Genomic DNA, 23,114 nt, shown 5'->3' with positions numbered 1-23,114 from the left:
TAGCTTAGGACTTTCCTTCAATCTCATTTAACCTTGTCAGATAACAAAACATCTTAACTTTAGACCCTTTGACATAATCAAAACACAAGTTTGATTATCGGATGCTTCCCGCACCAACAACTACATATCCATGCTTCTCATATTTCATAATCCCATCTCCCACTACCATGGTTCAACAATTAGACACTAATCATCATTAGTCATCACCTTCCATCCCTATGTATATTTACAATGTCTCATGTGAGTGATACTTTGGATTTGGATGTGAAATTGATGAGAAGACATCCAACAAGCTGGAAGGTTTGTGTTAATTCTGAGGAGCTAACATTTTCTTTAAAAAAATCTTCATATTTTTCTTTATTTAAAGAGAAAAGAGAAAAAAAATCTTCATATTTTTCTTTATTTAAAGAGAAAAAATAGTGTTGTTCTATTTCACTGATGTTTAAGTTTTTATAAACTAAAATTTATTTTGCTTTCTAGACTGTGTAACCAAGTAGGTCATTCTCCATGGAAAGTTTTTGGTCGCCACATGATGCCTTAGTCAATTTGAAATTTTAAAAATTTATAGTGTTTTTAAGTTTTGTTATTGCTAGGATTCTTATACATAAAATTTAATTCATTTATATTGAGTTTTATTTTTTCTTATCAAGTGAAGTATATAAGTAATATCACTTTTTTGGGATAAAAAGATTTTAATTTTTTTTAATTATTCTATTGAATATATTGTTTAAGTTTCTCAAACTCAAAGTAAATATATTTATGACAGGTCTTCCTAGTGTTCTCTTCATTCTTCCAGATTCCTATGTTGATGTTAAAAATAAGGATTATAGAGGTAAACTGATTAGGTTCAACTTCTTTATTATTTCTCAGTTTGGTGTCAGGATTTTGTGTTATATTACTATACTTATCTCTTATATTCTTGAGGCAAATTGTTCTTCACTGCTAGTGTTCTTTTGCTAAGAATTCAAGTGATTGTTCTTTGAAAACATATCTTGCATTCTAAATAAAATTGATTACAAATAGAATTGTTATTCTTGGATAATTTAATAGTGTGAGAATGGGAAAAAAATTATATCCATAGTTTTGAAATTGATGCTTCATTCATATGTTTTGTTAGAATTGTAGAAATTTATACATAAAAAAAGGAACAACCATCGTAAGATAAAAAATCTTCTTACAACTAAAAAGTTTCCTTATTCCATTTCTGGAAATAAAATTTTATAGATTAAAATAATTATTACTTAAGTTGATGGAAGAATAAAATTGGGGCATAATTAATAATTTCACCCAGGGCCTTTAAACAACTAGGACCAACTCTGGTAAAATTAATCATGTTCTGTTTTTCTTACTTAGTTTATTTTTCTGTTGTGCACTTGCTTTAAAAAAAGAGTTAAAAAGAAATAATTTTTAAACACACGTGATTCACCTCCCTCCCTCTCACGTGCATCGATCCTCCAGAAGTTAGCATCTAGCTTCTACAATTATAGAAGATAGCATCTAACTTCTACAATAACAATTTTGAGTGATAATTTGATTAAAAAAATATTTCAAAGAGCAAACCAAATAATGGGGAGTCCATGATACTCATTATATTTTAAATAAACATAATCTAATCATAACCAAGCATGTAGAAACTAGCATGTAACTTTTACAATGTGTAGTAGCTATTGCTAGCTTCTACACATTATAGAAGCTAGCCAATAGCTTCTACAACAATACTGAATTCAAGAGTAGTGATAAATCTCAGGATTAATTTATTAGTAACTAGGGTTTGGGTTTTGGGTTCTAAAGCTAAGAATTGAAAGACAATGCAAATAATGGAAACTAACCTAACCTAAACTACGATTGCAAGTAACTAAAAAACATAAAGCATTCAATGAAACAACCAATAATCCAAAGAAATCTAACCAAATAATCCTAAGAATGTGAATCAAATCAACTACAAGCATTCAAACATAAATTCATGCAAATGATCAACACATCAAAGTAATGAACCAATCCAGATAAAATCAACTCAACATAGTGTTTGGGGAAATTCATCGAACAAATTGCATGTGCAATTCAATTGAAGCTAAGTACATGAAATCCTAAACTTGGAACTTCTATTACAATTAGTCAAACATGAAGATCCACACATCAAAGACTCATGCAAGCAATGAACAGGCAATACGGTCAACCCCATGGCAATTAGCGACAATTGAAATCTTCAAAAGTTGAAATACTACCCAGATCTGGAAGGAAGTAGTAGAATGAAGAAGGGATGGATAAAGTACTGTAGTCAGATCTGATTGGATCTGATGGAGATGCTTGCTCTCGGTTAGTGGAGCATATCATATCTGATCTGAAGAAGAATAAAAAAAAAGATGTTGGTTGAGTAAAGAATGGAAGATGTTGATGTCCCAAACCAGAGATAATCTTTGAATGAAGGTTGGATCGAAGAAGATGATTCTCTTCTTGATCCTCTATCCTATGGTCAAAAAATGCATGGCCAATCACTAGTGGATGGATGCAGAAATGAAGATGGAGTACCCATGGGAGAGGAGGAAGATGATGGAGTTGTCAGATCTTCCTCTCCTAATTAGAAGAGGAAGAAGATGGAATAGAAGCGTCGAGGCGATGGGAGATGAAACGCAATTGGGAATGATGAGAACTTCTTCTCCGAATTTGGATGAAGAAGATGGAATGGTAGCATTCAATTAGCAGTGGAAAGTTGAAGATCGTCAGAGCTCTTCACTACAAGAAAAAAGCTAATAGACAACGTTTTAAAAGTGTTGTCTATGTGGCTAAAAAAGCATTATTAACAGCACTGTTATTAAAAGGTTGCTCAAAGACAACACTTTAAAAGTGTTGTTGTTTGTAGTAAAGACAACACTTTTGCAACACTTTAAAAGCGTTGTAATTTTTTACAAAGACAACGCATAAAAAGATTTGTCTTTGTTAAAGATAACACATAAAAAGTGTTGTCTTTTTTAAAGACAACGTATAAAAAAGCGTTGTCTTTTTTAAAGACAACGCATAAAAACCGTTGTCTTTTTTAGCAAAGATAACTGTTTCACAATGTATAAAAAAGTATTATTTTTAGCAAAAGATAAGAAGTTTTAAACTATTGTCTTTTAATACCAAAGACAAATAAAAGATAAATGAAAATAAATCTATTTCAATCGACAACATATTATTAAATAAATAACTAAGATAAATATACAAATTATCATTCTTACACTTCTATAACAAACATAATTACTTGCATACAAAGAAATTTTAATTAGGAGATACTCAAAACTACTCCTATCGACTACATCTTATTGTATGAACTTAAAGGATCTTGATAGATGCTACTTATCCTCTTGACTTGAATGTTCTTTACTCATTAGCTTTAACCATCTTCTTGTTTATATCCCAAAGTCTTCTTAATAGTTCTTTGTCGAAGTACTTTCCAGTCACAACCTTGAGGTTTGGATGCAGTGCCACATAGCATGTAATTGCTGCTCCTATAATCATTCATACCCGAGTTATTTTGTTGGAGTTTCTAAATACCTCCATTCACCATTCAAAATATCTGAAAAGACACTGCATGTGAAATTTTCATAATCTAATATTTAATGAAAGGCAACAGGAATAAGCAAACGACATGTGAATTTCCATAATCTCAACTTCTATCATCCAAGAAGTCAAAACCTTATTCCAAAAAAGTCAAGAAATTGATGCATTAGAACAAAGTCAACTGGAATAAAACTACCAACTAAATATAAAGGCAAACATAGGGAAAGTAAATACCTTGCTGATGACATGTAAGATTATTTTTGTAGTCCACATGGCAAGGTCTGACTGGGATAACTAGTATCTATTCTATGTAGGTGTTTATAGATTCACAATGTTGAGATTCAGACTCAGTCAAAGTTCTGTCACCCAAAACTAACTCCAGCAATGATGCAAATCCATTCTGTAGGAAAAGAAAACAATATATGAACAAAGAAAATTCAAGTATCAAATAATAGACATGAAATATGCAATAAGAGAATAAACCAGATTCAAAATATAAACTAATTTAGTATGCTTACACAACTTCTAGACAAATAAAAGAGCTAACAGATTCAAGATAAAAAAAATTTGAGCAGACTGGATTCTTAGCAGTCTAAATTGGATATAAAATAAATCTTAATGTTTGGTTCAACTTTACTTTTGCAACTTCTTTTATTTCCAAATGTATACCAGGCTCAACTATTTAGGATCAATCACTTGAATTTTAATTCTCAATAAAAAATTTCAAATAGAACATCAGTAAGATTGAAAAAAATGAATTTTGCATGTATTTGAACTATTGTAGCCATAATCAAAACATACACAATTTCTAGATTTATCAAATTTCCAATGCTCATGAAAAGTACACTAGATGGATTCTAGCTTGGAGTGCCTCTGTAGAAAATATCATAATAAATTCTTTTTAAAAGTTAGAATACAAAGAACAAGCTATAAACTTCATATATGTATTGAGAAATAAGAAAGAAATGCAAAAGGTGAAATAAATCATGATGCTTATAGCCAAATCACCAGGTTTTGAAATAAATGAGTAAATCAGAGTAAGGTTCTAATGACACCAAAATAACATCATAGAAATGCAGATAAATAAAATAAATCAAGTTCTCATATCATCATACTACTATCATATCCAATGAAAATAAGAACATAACATCACCTAGAATTTGAGAAAAAACAAACGAGAAGAGAGAAGTTCCCTTACCCTTTTTGTCTCCTCCAATCTCAAAGTGTTTGCATCTCTGAGAGAACAATATAGATATTAGCTACAAGTGGAAAAATTACAAAGGACAGGGAGGTAGAATATTAGTACAAAGTTTTATGGGATGTTGTGAATAATGCTCGTAGCTCTGGCATTGAAGTGTCAACACAATCTTCTTTGTTGTTTTGGCCTGAAAAAAGAATTAGTTCTATTGCTTACAATTTTGTACAACTAAGCATTAAATACAACTATGAATTAGTTTCAAGAACTAATCTCAAAACAGAAAACTTCATTGTCTCTAACCACTAAAACTGGCCTATTATTTTGATGAAACTAAATTTAAGATTAAAAAGACAATTCATTCATGTATGATCAGATACCAAAGTACATGTACTTTGGTATCGATAAAGCCAACACCGTTGTCAAGCAAGCGATGAGTTCGATCAAGACCATCTAATCCTTCACGGCTGAGAAGAGCAATGCGGAGAGGTATTCCGCCATCTTAGGGTGAGATTGGGGATCAAGCAGGGGATTGCCAAGGGACTCGAGGTGGGAAGCACTAGGTTGTCCTTCACCATCTGGGAGTTCCTCGCCTGGTACAATAGTCATCTGGTGATGTACCACTGTGAAAGGCAGAAGGATTTATGCCGCCGGAATTTCCTTTGTTTTGGGAAGATTGTAAGCGAGTTTAAGCTTTTCTGGTTCTTCATCCTTTGTGTTTGTTTCTGGTTATGAAATGAAACCCATGGATCGGTGTATGTAGATCTCTTGGCATGGCACTAGCGGAGGTGAAGCACTTCGTGGAGGCGTCGGTGGCGACGAAGAGGATACTCGAGAGGATCAACAGGCATCAACGAATCGATGCAGAGGATCCCAAAGAGTTGAAAATGGAGGAGATGTGCGGCGAGGTGGCGTTTGAATCGGTCTAGTTCGCGTACCCTTCACGGCGGGAGGTGCCTATGCTGAGGAACTTCAGCCTCCGAGTCCCAATGGGGCAAACGGTGGTGCTGGTGGGCACCAGCGGGAGCGGGAAGTCGACGACCATTGTGCTACTGCAACGATTCTATGACACGGACGCCGGTGCAGTGAGGATCAATGCAGTGGACATCAGGAAGCTGCAGCTGAAGTGGATTGAGGGTAGGCTGGCAGTGAAGATGGAGGACAATGGACATCGACCAGCGGATTGAGTTTAGCGTTCAACATGAGAGGGGTGGCGGCGTTTGGTGTGAGGCATGAGAGAGGAGACGATGTCTTGAAGAGAAGTTGTTTTTAGAGAGAGCCCTAGGCTTCTCTCTTCTATAGTGTGGCATCCAATGGTCCAAATCTTTCTAGATTTAAAAGCGTTGTCTTTGATAAAAAAAACATCAATAGACAACGCTTTTCACTCTTTGAACAAAAAAAATCACTAATAGACAATGCTTTTCACTAAAAGCGTTGTAAAAAAAAAAAGACAATGCTTTTAAAAAACACGTTATCTTTTAAGTGTTGTGAAATCTCAATTTTCTTGTAGTGCTTGGTGATCGTGGATGTGTCGAAGCTCTTGGTGATCGTGGATGTGGTCGGCGATCGGAGGAAGAAGAAGGTCCTTTCTCTTGCACGCACTGTACTGTAGCTTCTCGTTTCCTTCGTCAAAAATTGCGACACTGCACTGTAGCTTCTCGTTTCCTTTTAAATCTCATCCCAATCTAAATGAACGATCGAGATTGCTTTAGATCTGGATCAATGGTTGAATCAATTCAGTTCTAGATCAAAAGCTTTAGATTTTGATTTATGGTAATGATCTACTCTTCCTTAAGCTTGGATGGATTAGATTACGATAGATGGCTCAAATCACCTCATATCATAGATGGATGGTCCAGATTGGTTGAAAGTTTGATCTCATCATTTAAACCCAGATCTAAGTCCAAATTTGGTCCACTCTAACTTGAGTACTTGATCCTTTGATGCCTACAAAGATAACATTCAAATATTAGCATTAAATATCATAAATATAAGAGAATTTGTAATAAAGTCTAAAAATAAATACAACTCATGAAATGTGATATAAACATGAGAAGATCAAATAGTTGCCTCCATGAATCGAAATATCATGACAAAATGATGATTATCAAGTAGTTTCGGGATAAGGGACGCTCATTTTTTTTAAAGGGGCATTCATTTGACTCCTATCTAATGAAAACGTAAATGATAGGTGCCCTTTTGATTTTTGTTCAATCTATTTTAAGATTTTTTTCCAATTTGATTAGGGTTTAGGGATTTGGGTTTAGTAATAAATTTTAAGTGTAATGTTGGTTTTGTAGTTTGTAGAAAACATTTAAGGTGAATGTTGAAGATGACTTATATTTGGTCGACACTGGCATGGTCATGCTAACCACTATTGTAACATACCAAAAATATATATGTAGATTTTTAATGATTAAAATACATAATTAAAGTTTTTAGGAAAATAAATTTATATTGGTGTGAAATTAAGAGAGAAACAGATTTATATAAATTTATAGGATTTACTGAAATTTTTTTAGATTTTATAGAAGTCTTTGTATATGTTATGGGGATAAACAAAATAGAAGGAAAGCCTATTTTAGTAACTCTATTTAAACAAGAAAATATTTAATTTCTGAAATATATATTTATTTACTTAACCCTATTCTTGTGACTCTGCCTTTACTAGTCACCCTCATGACTCTCTGCCCTCACTGCCCTGCCTCATGACTCCTCGATTGCTGATGCCACCGTCCTGACAAGCCTTCGCCCTCCTTTTATGTGGGGCTAGATCGGCAACGCAGATGCCACCGACTGTTGTGGGAGCTTTAATTTTACTTTGTGATTTTTACTTGTGCCGCACCACCTCTGCCCGACGTTGCCTTGCTGCCACTGCTAGTGGTTGCTGGGTCGAATAGGGGGGGCACTGTTGGCTATTGTGGATCATCGCCTAAGACCGAGACCTAGGACATGACTAGAGCGTCAATCTACAACCATCTCAAGCCCATAGACCTTGAGCAGTAATCCCTATTGTTGCTGCCTCTGTAGGCCGTTGGGAGCCACTGCCAAAGAAGAAGAAACCAAGGGTGACAATTCTGCCTTACCTTACTTTCATTCAAATTAATCTTGTTACTGAGTAGAGTCTAGAATTTGAGGTTGGTTGTTGATTTGGGAGATTTCTATTAATGGTGGGGTGGATGGATTAAGTCCCTTCAATTAATTATTGTAGGTTAATCCCATTAGATGTATGACAAATCTTATTGTTGCCTTTGGGTTGAGTAACTCTCTATTATCGGTGAGTTTGGTGAGTTAACCCTCATTCAATGTAACGACATTGGCTAACAGTAGGGTAAGGTTAGTTAAACCCTATTACTAATGGATTTGATTAGTTAATAAGATTGCAATTTAATTGAGTTAATTGTGGATTCATTACATTTATAAAATGATAATTGGGTAGCTGGATTAATGCAACCATGGACCTAATAACAAGCAATTAGGATATTGATATGGCTAATACAAAAGAATGTAGAAATAAATTAGTTGTATGGAGTCTGTTATTATCCTTAGCTTGGTACTTAGTTAGCCTCTGTATTTGTTTATCTTCAGGGTTCGGGCTCGAGATAGAGCCTCAGATTGGAAGACTACTAGGAATTGTTCTACATTTGAGGTGGGTAGTTCTTACTTGTTTTCTTTAGATCTTTGACCTTAGTGCATGATTCTATTATTTTCATTAATTGAGTAGTAGTTATTTTACCTTAATATCTATTCCATGTTACTTCTTAAGCTTGACCTTTTATTGCTTGAGTTTATAGTTTGATCTATTTTGATATATATGCAGTCTCCTTTGTTTTCATACATATATTATTTAGGTATGCATGATATCACTAGACCCTTGCTTGTTCTTTAGGCTTATGCCTATACATTTGTAAGATTATACCATATGATAAGATATTGAGTATCCTACTAGACCTTTGCTTGTTATATAGGCTCATACCTATACATTAGTAAGATTATATCATAGTGTAGGATATCAAGTATTCTACTAGACCTTTAGTTGTTATATAGGTTCATGTCTATACGCTAGTGAGATTAGACCATAGGGTATCATGAAAAGCATTATCCTTGGATAGATTGTTATTGCTTATTTTGTTATTATGGCTTAGTATATGTATATATCATGTCCGCCCATGGGACCATCCATGGTAGAGTGTTCTCCTACAGATAGTAGCCACTTATGTATCCTGTCTGCCAATGTGACCATTTGTGGTAGGGCGTTCTCCTACAGACAGTGACTATTTACATACCTTGACTACCCACGAGACCATCTGTGGTAGAGCATTCTCCCACAGTCAGTGGTTAAGAAGCTAGGTAGCTATCTCATCTTATTTGCCTATGGGACTATCCTTAGTAGAGCATTCTCCCATGGACAGTGACTGTTTATATACCTTGACCTCCCATGAGACCCATCCGTAATAGCATGTTGTTGCGTTAGTCAAGACTTGTTATATATCGACCATGTATTTATTTATGCATGATCTACATGTACTCCTAATTTATTATTCTTACCTAGTTGAGTAGGTTAGTAGATGGATATGTAGTTATTTATACTTTATTAGTGGTTGCTTATATTGACTCTCTTACTTTTATAATAAGTTTTTTTTTACCTGAGACTACATTCTTTTGATCTCCTTATACTTACTATCATGCACTATCTTTCTAACTACCTATTGAGTCATTGTACTCACTACCCCTTGTTTTCTTTGACTTCCATATTAGCAAGAAGATGAAGTGTCGTGTCGCTCAGAGGTCCTGGTTGCTAGTCCCACATCACACTCGAGATCATGTTTTCCACGTTATATTTTGTTGTATTGTATTTGTACTTGGTTTTATTAATGAATTTTAGTCTTATGGTGTACTTTTATTCAGTTGTGATAGTTGTTGTGTTAAGTCATGCTGGTACGTAGTCACCTTTATTTTCATGTTATGAGTGGATTGTGTAAATCCCTCTATTGTGTAGTTTGTTATTTTATGTCTTCCATTGTATTTGTTTTTAGCTGTATGGGGTATAGTATTTATACTTATATAGCCTTGAGGCAATGCATCAAGGTTTCATATGTTGTCAAAAGGGGGGAATGGGGAATGTTGTCTGATTGTCGGGCAAACATACCTTCAGGGCATGACAACTATGGCCATGGTCACATCCAACATACCTTCAAGGTGTGGCAACTATGGACATGGGCATAGCCGTGCCAACTACTCTCGACACAAGCACGGTCGTGCCAACCACTGCCGACACAACCATACCACTAGATACATCCTGGCTATACTATCGGATATGGCCTAGCCATACCACTAGATACAACCTGGCCATGTTCAGATATGAGGGAATGGGCACGTCCATGGCACAAGAGTGCCCAAGGGAATGACATGGTCGTGCCCCATTCTAGGAAAGTTAACGTGCCCAGGCATGGACATACCCCATGCTAGAGGTGCAAGCACAAGCGTGCCCTACGCTAGAGGAGATGATTTGAACTAAATTTTAGATTTACTTGGAATTTTTAGTTCAAAATATCATGTATGGTTTGGGCTGTATATATAGGATCATTGTAACACTAAATCTAATTGAAATAGAGAGTTTTTGGTCCTTTATGGAGTCGACACATTATCGAACCATAATTATTCATTGTCATCTTCTCTTATCTCTCAATTCTACTTCCTCTCCTGTCATGGCCCGAGGGTATATTTGTCCACCAAACTAGATGATATCCCCTAGTGATAATATGAGAAATATCATATCGAACTAAGATCAAGCAAGTAAACATCATTTTAAAATAAAAATGTGCTAACTTTTGAAATACCAATACACTATAAAATCACCAACTCATAAAAACTGATGTGTATATGTATGTATGTACATGTGAACATATTAAACTAACCAAAATAAAACCAACACTCCACATTCGATACGAAAAGAACACCATAAATACAAGCAGTGAACAAATAAACCAAACAACTCGAAAAGAAATCTTAACTCAAGTGGGATAGGCAGCTAGGACCTCTGAGTGACACGACACATCTTCTACCTGCTAACCTAAAAATAGAGGAAAGGCAAGGGATGGTAAGTACAATAACTTAGTGGATGTAAGAAGATAGTGCATGATACTATATATAAGGAGATCAAAGGATTTAGTCTCAAGAAATAATACTTATTACAAAAGTAAGAGTATCAATATAAAATCATCTACTAAACAAACCATAAACAGTAGCGTAACCCTTCACTAACCTACTCCATCAGGTATAGATAATAAATCAGGAGTACATATAGTACATCCAATAATTACCTATATAAAATTAGTACATAACAAATATATAACAAGTCCTGATTACACACAAAAACATGCTACCACAAATGAGTCTCATGGGCAGTCAGGGTATCCACTATTTGTGGGTGATAATATATGCTACCACCATATAGTTCAGTGGGCAAATAGATCGAGGTAGCTATTTAGGTCCTTAGCTACTGAGTACGGGTAATAATATACGCTACTACCACCTGGTCTAATGGGCAATTAGAGTACATAAATGTCACTGTCTACGGACGACAATACACTCTACCACTACCTGATCTAGTGGCCAGATAGGATGTGTAGCTATGTAGCTATGGACTATATGTGACAATACGCGCTACCACTAGCTAGTCTGGTTGGCAGTCCAAAGGTAAATACATATACACAATAATAATCAAACCAGTTGAAATAATCACATTCAAAGGTAAAGCTCTACAAGCTATACTATGATATCACAAACATAATGACACAAGTATAACTAGCAATAAATAACATGGATAGTAATGAGACTATATGAATATCAAATAGACTAAATGTAAGGATAAGAAATAAAGTATCAACTCAAGAAGCAAATAGAGTGGAGTCAAGGTAAACAGTAATTGTTGTCTAATTAATAAACGATAATAAATAATCATGCACTAAAATCAAAGAAATAATAGAGGTCAAAGCAGGAATTACCCACCTCATTGAAGGATATCCTAGCCGTCTTCAAGTTAGACATCCTATCTCATGTAACGACCCGACCCTTTGGCCTCTTGGGCAGCCCTTGTGGTGGCCCAACTGGCGGCCCTTATGTCGTCGGCCCATTTGGCGACCTCTCATGTCATCGACCGAAGACCCTTTGGTCGTGCCGTTACTCACTAGGACTTTCCACCCCTGGCAATGGATTTTTGCCTTCCCCAGGATTCGAACTCTAGACCTCCAGGCTAAGTAGTAGAGTTTATGAATCTTGGTAGCCAAGTGAGCGCCACTCACTTGGCTACCAGGATTCATAAACTCTACTACTTAGCCTGGAGGTCTAGAGTTCGAATCCTGGGGAAGGCAAAAATCCACTGCCAGGGGTGGAAAGTCCTAGTGAGTAACGACCCGTCGGTCGACGACATGTGAGGTCGTCAAATGGTCGACGACATAGGCCTCGCTGACCACCACAAGAAGGCCAGGGCCGGTCGTTAATAAAGCGCCTTTTATTATCGACCCTTTGGCCTCTTGGGCCGCCCTTGTCGTCGGCCCATTTGGCGACCTCTAATGTCGTCGACCGACCTCGCCGTGTCGTTACTCACTAGACTTTCCACCCCTGGCTTGTGGCTTCCAGGATTCGAACTCTAGACCTCTAGGCTTAAGTACTAGAGTTTATGAATCCTGGTAGCCAAGTGAGACACTCACTTGGCTACCAGGATTCATAAACTCTAGTACTTAAGCCTAGAGGTCTAGAGTTCGAATCTTGGGGGAGACAAAAATTCACTGGCCAGTGGTGGGAAGTCCTAGTGAGTAACGGCACAGCCAAGGGTCGTCGGTCGACGACATTAGAAGTCGCCAGATGGGCCAACGACATAAGGGGCCGCCAGTGGACCGTCGCAAGGGCCGCCCAAGAAGCCAAAGGGCCGAATTGTTACATCACAAGCTTGAATCCTACAAATACAAGATACAAAACTAATCTAAGTACTAAAATAATCCTAGCAACATAGTCAATCAGTTTGATTATTGGTTTACTTCTTCCTCCAATTCTAACTAATAATCGTCTTAATTAATAAATCGATTACTTACCTTACCGATTAATCTATCTAGAAAAAATCAGCTTATTAATTGGTCAATTAATTAATCCATTCAATTAACTAATTAAATCAAGTTGTTAACTAGGTTTGTTACTACATCTTAAATTCATTAATGATCCAATCAATCTTTAATTAATTATCTGACTATCAATTAACCACCATTAATTATCAAACTGAGTAGTTAATAAAGCTTGATTGCTCATTTGATTTCAACAAATTTATTATTCCACATTGTTAAAACTAATAACCATAATCATTCGATTGCTCAACTTATAAATAATTCAATCACTTAATCTATTAACTAAGCAATTAATTAATTAGTTAATTAATGGATTTGTTAATAAAATAATTAACATTAAACCCAAAGAATCCTAAGTTACTTAACCTCATGATTGATTACTCTATCAATTAATCTATGAGATAGTTAAATCAACGCTTAAATTAACTTTAATTAATTTAACCAAGTTCTTACACTAACTAGCGGCGTCTTTTCCGACGGTGACTCACGACTACAGGTGGTTGGCGATGGCACGGGAGGTCGGTCATGGCCTGGTCGAGTAACCTCGGGTAGCCAGCAGTGGAGGTTGGTGCATGACTAATGCAGCGGAGATACGAGCACGCGAGGAAAATTGACGACTTTGGTAGTGCAGGAAGCCCGCCGATGTAGTGGATGGTGCTTCGCGTGATAGGGAAACGCCAGTCATGCGCAAGACTACTACCTCGCTCTCTCGCAAGGAGGCATGTATTGGCAACGATCGACGAAGGGGAAGTGAGGGAATGCGGCGCTAGTGTCGGCCTATTGCGTTGTCGAAAGCATGGCACCGGCGGTCGACTCGAAGGGATGGCATTGTTGTTACACATGTGGTAGAACATCACCGTGGGCGCTCGAGGAGAAAACTTAGGCTTTGTAATTAAAACCTAGGTCTATGTTCAATAAACTCCTCTTTTAAATAGGTATTTCTAAATAGACTTTTCTCTTACACATTTATCCCCATAAAATCTAAAATGACTCATTTAAAATCTAGAAAAACTTCATAAAATTCTAATAAATTCTATAAATCTATTTCCTTATTAATTATTTTGTTTTTATTTTCTAAATAAATTTATTTAGTTCTAATTTTAATCATTTTAAATCATTATCCTAGGTATAAAACATATACATTTTGGATATCTTACATCTCCGATTTCTTCTTCGGCGTTTCTTCTTGTTTGTTGTGGCATGATCTCAACAATTAGTATAGAACCAAGATATCATATTTGGGATCTCTTCTAAGAAATTCGATATTGTGAAGTTCGACGGAACTAAAAATTTTGATTTGTGGCAGAGGAGGGTTAAGAATTTACTGGTGCAATAAGGCATGGCGAAGACGCTCAATGAAAAGAAATTGAAAGCAATGGAAAGGTCTGATTGGGAAGAACTACAAGCGAAGATGGTGGCAATGATTAGGTTTTGTCTAACGGATGAAGTGGTGCATCACGTTATGAACAAGGAATCACTAGTCGAAGTTTGGCAGAAATTAGAAAGCTAGCATGTCCAAATCTCTAATGAACAAGATTTATCTTAATGTCAGAGGGCACAGAGCTTAGCCAACATATCAATATTTTTAATTAAATCATAAGTGACCTAAAATAGATTCATGTGAAGATTGAAGATGATTATAAGATGTTGATGTTATTGAATTCTCTATCATCATTTCCTATGTATGAGAATTTGGTTACAATCCCAATGTGAGAAAAGAAAACCCTCAATCTAAAGGAAGTCACACATGCTCTTTTGGGATTCAACAGCTGAAGAAAGATAGGGATGAGATGTCTCAAGGTGAAGGGTTTCATGGTGAGAGGTAACCAGGAACATGATAGGAGCAAGGCTCGATATGGGTTGGATAATGAAAATAAGGCTCAATATGGGTTGGGAGACGAAGAAGGTCATATGCTACAAGTGTGGCGTAAAGGTCACTTTAAGAGAGATTGTCCTGGGGAAAAAATTATTGCAAAGAGTAAAGATGGTTCTTTGAATACTGCAAATATAGTGGAAGAAGAAAATTCCAAGAGTAGCGATGGTGATATGTTTTCTATTTCATCTAGTTCAAAGCAATTGTCAGATTCTTGGATCTTGAATTCAGCATGCTATTATCACATGATGTCTAACAAGGATTGGTTCGACACCTACAGGTTGGTGAATTTTGATTCTATTCTAATGGATAATGATGCATCCTACAGAGTTATCAGAATAGGGAATATCAGAATCAAGATGTGATGGAGACCCAACCGATGATGAAGCCCAATATGACCCTTAAACTTTAAAAGGACATAACTTTTGACTCGGGACTTAGAATCAGACTCTATCGGTGGCCACACATGCAGAATTTGAAAACTTACGCTTGTTGTTAGTGAAACCGTAACCACCAAAATTTGGCCCCAAATTCCACCTTTTTACCCCTTTTCAAAGTCCTTTTGTTATTTTTGATAATTTTTATTTTTTAGGATATTTAAGGTAATTTTAGTATTCCTGGTATTTATAGAAGAGGATTTCACTACAAGAAAATCTATAATCAACACTAGTTAAAAGACAACAGTTTTAACAAAGACCGTTGTCTTTTTATCCTTTTTTTAACAAAGCCAATGGTTTTTGAAAAATAGTTGTCTTTTAGCGTTGTTTGGAGGGGCTATGACAACGAATTTTTAAAACCGTTGTGTCTATTATTACAAGGGCTACGACAACAGTTTTTTCGACCGTTGTATTTTTTTGCCTTTTTGGGTTTCAAGACAATAGATATTTTGTTTAAAATATTAATTTTCTTAAACCTAAATATTTCACAAAGTATTGATGCCAAAAAAACCCTACCTTCCTTCGTCAAAGACTTGTCTCCATCGCCCCGACACTTCTCTAGCAAATCGACGGTGAGGCGTTCGACCCTTCACTGCAACTCCTCTCACGTTCTTCGACTTCTTGGCCTCAGCGCTGATGAGACTCCTCTTAGATCAAACTGATCTACCTTCTCCTTCCTTCTCTTTACCCTAATGGTGCTCCTCGTCGTGGCGTGCTTCGCTCCTCTAACTCTAAGCCCCTCCGTCACTCCTTTCCCTTTCCATCACTACTCGTCGTCTTTGCTGAGAAAGTGATTACTCGCCTCCTGCGAACTCTGCTGCTAGAAGATGTATGTTCCAGGCGCCTCTGCATAAATCGATCTTGCACAAGATTAGGCTTTGAAGAGAAGTATGTTCTAGGTACCACTGCCAGAAGATGTATGTTCCAGATACTGCTGCCAAAAGATGTACTCCAAATTGCTTGTATTTTTTCAACTATGTAAACTTGATCCTCACCAAGGAATTTGTGCACAGGCTTGTAATGCATACAATTATGTTTGTGTTCCACTCTACGATACACTAGGTATGTAAATGGCATCTGGAGTCTGAAACCTTAATATGCATGTGATATACGAGTTATATAATATGTTAACAGGTGAAGGAGTTGTTGGTTACATCGTAGAGCATGCTGAAAATATTGTTGCTTTTGTCCAGGAGACGAAAATAAATAGAGTAAAAGGCATTTTAAATGGACTTAATTTAATGGAAGTCAAGTTTAAGTTTAGCATATATAATATGTGTCTATCATTTTGCAGATCTTGTCCTCCAACTTCACATCTACTATGCATCTCAAAGGTGGGGATGTTCATCTTTTAAGTGTTCCAATATTTTAACTTTCACTCATAGTTTTGCTTGATTATGCAGTAATTGTTTCATTGGGTTATACTACTGTGGAATAAAATGCTACTGCTGCCAACACTAGAATGAAACTGTACTCTTGGAAGGAAATTCTTGAGATGGTTAGTTTATTACTAAGTTAATAAAAACATATATGTAAGGGTTATGATAATTAGAGATGCGGTTTAGGGGAAAGAGAAGATATAGATTCATTGCTAATAAACCTCTTGATATATGCACGATAATGCAGAGTGGGCAGAAGATAAAGGCATTTTAACCTTATATAATACTCTCTACATATAACCGGCGACAACAGGTCGAGTGAGCGCCCCAGCACTCATATATGCTCGACCGGGTAAACCCCGCCGAAGTATAAAGGCATTTAGCCTTATATAATATTCTTAGTATATTATTGGCCGACCGTAGACCGAGTGAGAGCCCCTATGCTCGTATATGCTCGATCGGATAGAAGCTCGCCCGAGCATAAAGGAATTTAGCCTTAAATAATATTCTCAGTATATTATCGACTGACCGCAGGCCGAGTGAGCGCCCACGTGCTCGTATATGCTCGACCAGGTAGAATTTCGCCAGAGCATAAAGGCATTTAGCCTTATATAATATTCTCAGTATCTTACCGACCAACCGCAGGGCGAATGAGTGCCCCTGCGCTCGTATATGCTTGACTGGGCAGAAGCCCGCCCGAGTATAAAGGCATTTAGCCTTATATAATATTCTCAATATATTACCGGTCGACCACAGGCTAAGTGAGCACCCCCGCGCTCATATATGATCGACCGGGCAAAGTCCGCTCGCATAAAAGCATTTAGCCTTATATAATATTCTCAGTATCTTACCGGCCGATCGTAGGCCGAGCGAGCACCCACATGCTCATATATGCTCGACCGGGCAAATCCCACCCAAGCATAAAGGCATTTAGTCCTATATAATATTCTCATCATCTTATCGGTTGACCGTAGGCCGAGCAAGTGCCCTCACGCTCACATATGCTCTTTCGGGCAAAGCCCGCCCGAGTATAAAGAAATGATCAACAGAAGATAATCCTAACAAATGGTCGGCTTGAATGACTGGCCGAGACATATTCAATATAAGATATTCTTAATAGTATATATGACCGGTTTGAACGATCGGCCAAGATATATTCAACAAAAGGTATTCTTGACAGTATATACGACCGGCTTGAATGACCGACCGAGATATATTCAACAGGAAGCATTCTTAACAGTATATACAACCGACTTGAATGATCGACTCAGACATATTCAACAGAAGGTATTCTTGATAGTATATATGGCCAGCTTGAACGACTGGCCAAGATATATTCAACAGGAAGCATTCTTAACAGTATATACAACCAGCTTGAACGACTAGCCGAGACATATTCAACATAAGGTATTCTTAATAGTATATGCGGCCGGCTTGAACGACCGGCCGAGATATATTCAACAGGAAGCATTCTTAACAGTATATGTGATCGGCTTGAATGATCGGTCGAGAAATATTCAACAGAAGGTATTCTTGACAGTATATACGGCCAGCTTGAACGATCAGCCAAAACATGCTTAATGAAATATTTGGCAGGAAATATTTTCTAGAAGCTTCTTCAATTATGATGACATGTCATAAACGACAAAATGGGTACATTTGGGGTATAGAAAAGATTCCATAAAGGATTATTGCATGAAGTATAGAAGATGATTTCATATTCTAACAAACTCTAATGAACCGGGGACCACCTCACGACTACGGAGGTCACGTGAGGTGGTATAAAAAGGGGGATCTCCTCCGTTGACAAGGTACGCAATTTCTAGTATCTAAACTCTGTTTTCACTTCAATTACTCTTCTTCTTCTTCTTCTTCTTCTTCTTCTTCTTCCATCTTTGAGAGGAATTGACTTGAGCATCGAAGGGCCTAGCCAGGGATCCCCACCCCGGTCTTAGGTCACTAACGCTTTGTTGGCTTGTCTCATTGTGAGTAGGAGTGTTGAGGAGTCTCTTCAAATCTTCGGAGTTCATCTTCATCAGAGGTCATCATCATTCATCGGAACCAGTGCTCATCTTCGTAGATCTCAGACAAGATCAAATTTGGCGTCATTTGTGGGAACTATTCACCTGAATCTGAGGCTACGGAGATGGAGGAAACTGGTAAACCCAACACCATCACTATTTCGCATGATGATCTGGAGTTGCTCATTAATGCTAGAGTACAAAAGATACTACAACAACAATAACAATAAGTGAATACTGGTGGCACATTGCCTGTAGTTCCACCTCCTAAAATGTCTGTAACCTCTCATCACCGAGAGAAGGAGATCAAGGGAGGAGATCCAGCTCATCTATTCTCTGCTCCTCTCTCTCCCACTCAACGTCCTAAAGCTTACTTTTGAACACCTCTGGAACAAGGAGGATGGAGAGTAGCCCTTCAGTAATCCTCGGGAGAAACCCCTGTAAAGGAAAAGAGAAAGGGGAAGGTGGTGGCTAGCGATAGTTCTCCTAAAAGGATTATCACCCCATTTTCTCAACGGATATTGGATGATCCGCTGTCGAAACATTATTAGAATTTAAATGTTGGAGAATATTCAGGAACGACAGATCCCGAAGATCATCTTCTCAAGTTTGATCATGCAGCACTTCTCCAACAATTCACTGATCGAGTTAAATGTCGGATGTTTCTTGCTACTTTTGGAGGAGCAACTCAAAGATAGTGTAAGCGACTGCCGGAGAATTCTATTCGTCGCTTCAAGGATTTTTGCAAGGTATTATTGCATCATTTTTCCAGCAATCAAAGGTACCAAAAAACTCTGTGGAGTCTCTTTTCTATCAAGCAAGGTCCTAAAGAGTCTATTAGTGCTTATATTAAGAGATTTAATCAAGTGGCTATTGATGTTCCATCGGTCACTACAGAGATCTTGGTAAGTGCCTTCTCTCAGGGGCTTAATGATAATGATTTTTTCAATGATTTAGTTAGGAATCCTTCTACCAATTTTGATAAATTGATTGAACAAGCTTTAGAGTTTATCAATGTGGAAGAGGCTCAAGCTGCCCGCAGGAAAGAGGTTAACGCTCCTACACCGGTTCCAGCGGTAGCTCGCCCCAGGGGACCTGCCCAACCTCCTAAAGGACCTCGGGGGGACCTCCCCCATCGTCATCCCGAGCCACGGCCTCAAGCAGTGCAACACGTGGGGGTTCCTCAACATTTCCTCAAAGATGGTGCACATACCATATGACTAACACTCATAATACGGAGAATTGTTTCACTTTGAAGAATCAACAAGCAGGCAACACTCGATATCGTCGGCATTCTCCAATCCCAAATCACCGGCAGTATCCTCAATAAGATAGCCTTCTCAAAATTGAATATCAACCGAGCAGGTCACAAGCTGGAATATTGCCTCTTCCTGTGGTACAAGCTCAAGCACCTGACCAGGTACAGTCAGAGCCATCATCGGCTTGACAGGAAGAAAATCACAATAACGCGGCTCGGGGTAACATTAGCATGATAACAAGAGGGCCCACTGATGGTGATTTTAATCGGGCAAGGAAGTCGCACGCTCGACGACTAACAATTCATGCCGTCAGGTGTAGTGCTGAAAAGGCGGCCGGGTCGGAGATCAGTTTCGGACCTAGAGATTTGGTGGGGCTAGAAGTACCCCATGATGATGCGTTGATAATCAAGGTTGGTATAACCAATTATAATATTTCATGTACTTTTATTGATACTGGTAGTTATGTTAACATCATCTTTAAACAAGCTTTTGACTAGTTGTAGATTGACCCGAGCGAGCTTCAACCTATGGTTACTCTATTGTACGTGTTCACAGGCAATGAGGTACAACTATTAGGTCAAATAAAATTGGTCATATCTTTAGGGGACTAGCCTCTTATGCAAACTCGCCGGTCAGTCTTCATAGTTTTGGATACCCCATCAGCCTACAATGTTATCCTGGATCGACCGGCCTTGAATGAATTCAGGGCGATCATTTCTACTTTGAATCAAAAGATAAAATTCCCTGTGGATGATCAAGTAGGGGAAGCCAAGGGAGACCAAATAACAGCACGTAAGTGTTATGTGGAGATTGTCAGGGCAGAAGATAATGACGCCTTAAAAGCTCAGAGGATGGATATCAACGTCATTCATGAAAGGTCGCCCACTCTCATATATGAAGAGAAGGAGGAAGTGTAAATACAACCTGGGTGACCGGAAGCTACCACACATATTGCTTCTGACTTGGATCCTGATCTTAAAGAAGATTTAATAAAATGCTTGACAAAAAATAGTGATGTCTTTGCTTGGACACCTAAGGAAGTGAAAGGTGTTGCGCCAATAGTTATGGAACACGCTCTTCTTGTTCATCCTGACGCCTGGCCAGTCAAACAAAAAAAGAGGGACTTCGGGGCTGACTAGAATAAGATTATCAAAGAGGAAGTAGACAAGCTACTGGAGGCTGGATATATTCGGAAAGTGCAATTCCCAAGCTAGCTGGCTAACGTTATTCTAGTTTTTAAGTCGGGTAACAAGTGGCGAGTATGTATTGATTTTAGAGATCTTAACAAGGCTTGCCCGAAAGACTATTATCCTCTACCTCACATAGATCAAGTGGTGGATTCCACAGTTGGCTGCGAGTTTATCAGTATGTTGGATGCCTATTAAGGGTATCATCAGATTCCACTCGCCAAGGCAGATCAGGAAAAGATTATCTTTATAACTGCTGAAGGTTCTTATTGCTATAATGTTATGCCTTTAGGTCTAAAGAATGTAGGAGCTACTTATCAATGACATATGAATAATGTTTTCCAAAAGTAAATCGGAAGAAATATGGAAGTTTATGTGGATAACATTTTATTAACACTATATGGGCTTCTAGTTTATGTGATGATATTGAAGAAACTTGTAGGACTCTGAGAAGGTATGAGCTCAAGCTCAATCCCAACAAATGTTTATTCGGGGCCAAGAGTGGAAAGTTCCTGGGGTACATGGTGACCAAGTGAGGAATAGAGGTCAATCCCAGCAAGGTGAAAGCATTGCAAGACATGGCTTCCCCAAAGAACTTGAAGGAGGCTCAGAGATTGACAGGGAGGATTACTGCCCTGTCTCGCTTCATCTCTCGGTCGGTCGATCGGAGTCTCCCCTTCTTCAAGGTACTCCGACGAACAACTAAGTTCCAATGGGATGAAGATTGTAGCAAGGAGTTCGTGGGGTTAAAAGAATATTTGTCTATTGTTCCTGTATTAGCTAAACCAATAGTAAGAGAAACTTTGTGGGTGTACTTATCTGCCAACGATCATGCTGCTGGTTCTGTATTAGTGAGGCAGGATGAAAAAGAATAATTACCTGTGGATTTCTTGAGTCATTTATTAAAGGGAGCAGAGTGTCGATATACAACACTCGTGAAGTTAACTTATGGATTGGTTCTAGCAGCTCAGAGGTTACACCCTTATTTTCTGTCACACTCAATTATAGTATTGACTAACAACACTCTCGATCAGGTGCTTGTTAATCTAGAGGCATCTAGGAGATTAATTAAGTGGACGACTAAACTTAGTGAGTATGATATACAATATTAGCCTCGGGTGACCATCAAATCCCCAGCTTTAGCGGATTTTATAACAAAAATACCAAGTCCCGAAACAAAGGAAACCTGAATTATCTATGTGGATGGATCTTCTACTCGACAAGGCAGTGGAATTGAGATTCTTCTTATATCTCTTAGGAAAGATTGAATACAATTATCTGTTAGATTGAATTATAGAACTACCAACGATGAGGCTGAATATGAAGCATTGATAGCTAGTTTGCAAGCTACTAAGCATGTGGGAGCTGCTAGTGTGGTAATCCATTCTGATTCTCAATTGACAACACAACAGTTGACGGGTAACTTTGGAATTAGTAATGAAAGACTCAAGCTATATGCAGAGGCCTTTGATAAGTTGAAGGCTGAATTTTAGGAAGTAAGTATAAAGAAAATCTCTCGAACAGATAATCAAATAACAGATGAGTTAGCTAAATTAGCCTCTACCATTGTGCCTTGAAATTTGGATAAACCTGTGGAGCAAACCTTATTAGTAAATTATGTTAAACAACAGGCTAATCTAGAAATTCAGAGTGATTGGAGAACACCAATCATCCTATTTTTATAACAAGGAATTCTACCTACTGGTGCAGAATAAGCTAGAGTATTCAAGAAGAGGGCAAGCCAATATACTATGGTTGGAGATCACCTATATAAAAGGGCCTTCTCTAGTCCTCTACTAAAATGTGTTGGATCAAATGACAGACAATATATTCTACAAGAGGTACATCAAGGTTCTTGTGGTAATCATATGGGAGTTAGGTCTCTTGCTAGGAAGATATTATTAGCTAGATATTTTTGGCCTACTTTACAAGCAGATGTTGCTCAATTGGTGAGAACTTGTTTATCTTGTCAAAAACACCAAAATATTCCTCATCATCCTACTAAAATATTGAAGACTTTTATAGTATCTTGTCCTTTTGATCAATGGGGTGTAACGACCATCCTTCTTACTACTACTACTACCTAAGAGTGACCGTTACTTA

General features: G+C 37.6%; 2 long non-coding RNA genes across 4 annotated transcripts; one reads left to right on the top strand and one right to left on the bottom strand.

Moving 5' to 3' along the window:
• Positions 1-3,153: 3,153 nt before the first annotated feature.
• LOC122005401 lies at positions 3,154-6,042 on the bottom strand. 3 transcript variants are annotated; one of them, XR_006118392.1, is made up of 4 exons: positions 4,847-6,042; positions 4,739-4,775; positions 3,775-3,940; positions 3,154-3,567 (listed from the first exon to the last, which is right to left on the bottom strand). It is a non-coding gene; the product is annotated as an uncharacterized LOC122005401 (long non-coding RNA). The 3 variants fall into 3 exon arrangements; XR_006118391.1 differs by having other exon boundaries at positions 3,154-3,556; XR_006118390.1 differs by having other exon boundaries at positions 3,154-3,488.
• A 1,353-nt stretch (positions 6,043-7,395) lies between these two features.
• On the top strand, positions 7,396-9,626 carry LOC122003598. The gene is made up of 3 exons (XR_006118002.1): positions 7,396-7,803; positions 8,324-8,384; positions 9,494-9,626. It is a non-coding gene; the product is annotated as an uncharacterized LOC122003598 (long non-coding RNA).
• The last annotated feature ends 13,488 nt before the right edge of the window (positions 9,627-23,114 follow it).

Source organism: Zingiber officinale, chromosome 7B (assembly GCF_018446385.1).
Source record: "Zingiber officinale cultivar Zhangliang chromosome 7B, Zo_v1.1, whole genome shotgun sequence".
Lineage (NCBI taxonomy): Eukaryota > Viridiplantae > Streptophyta > Magnoliopsida > Zingiberales > Zingiberaceae > Zingiber > Zingiber officinale.
The sequence above is the reverse complement of the archived record's forward strand: the minus strand, read 5'-3'. Positions and strand labels throughout refer to the sequence as shown.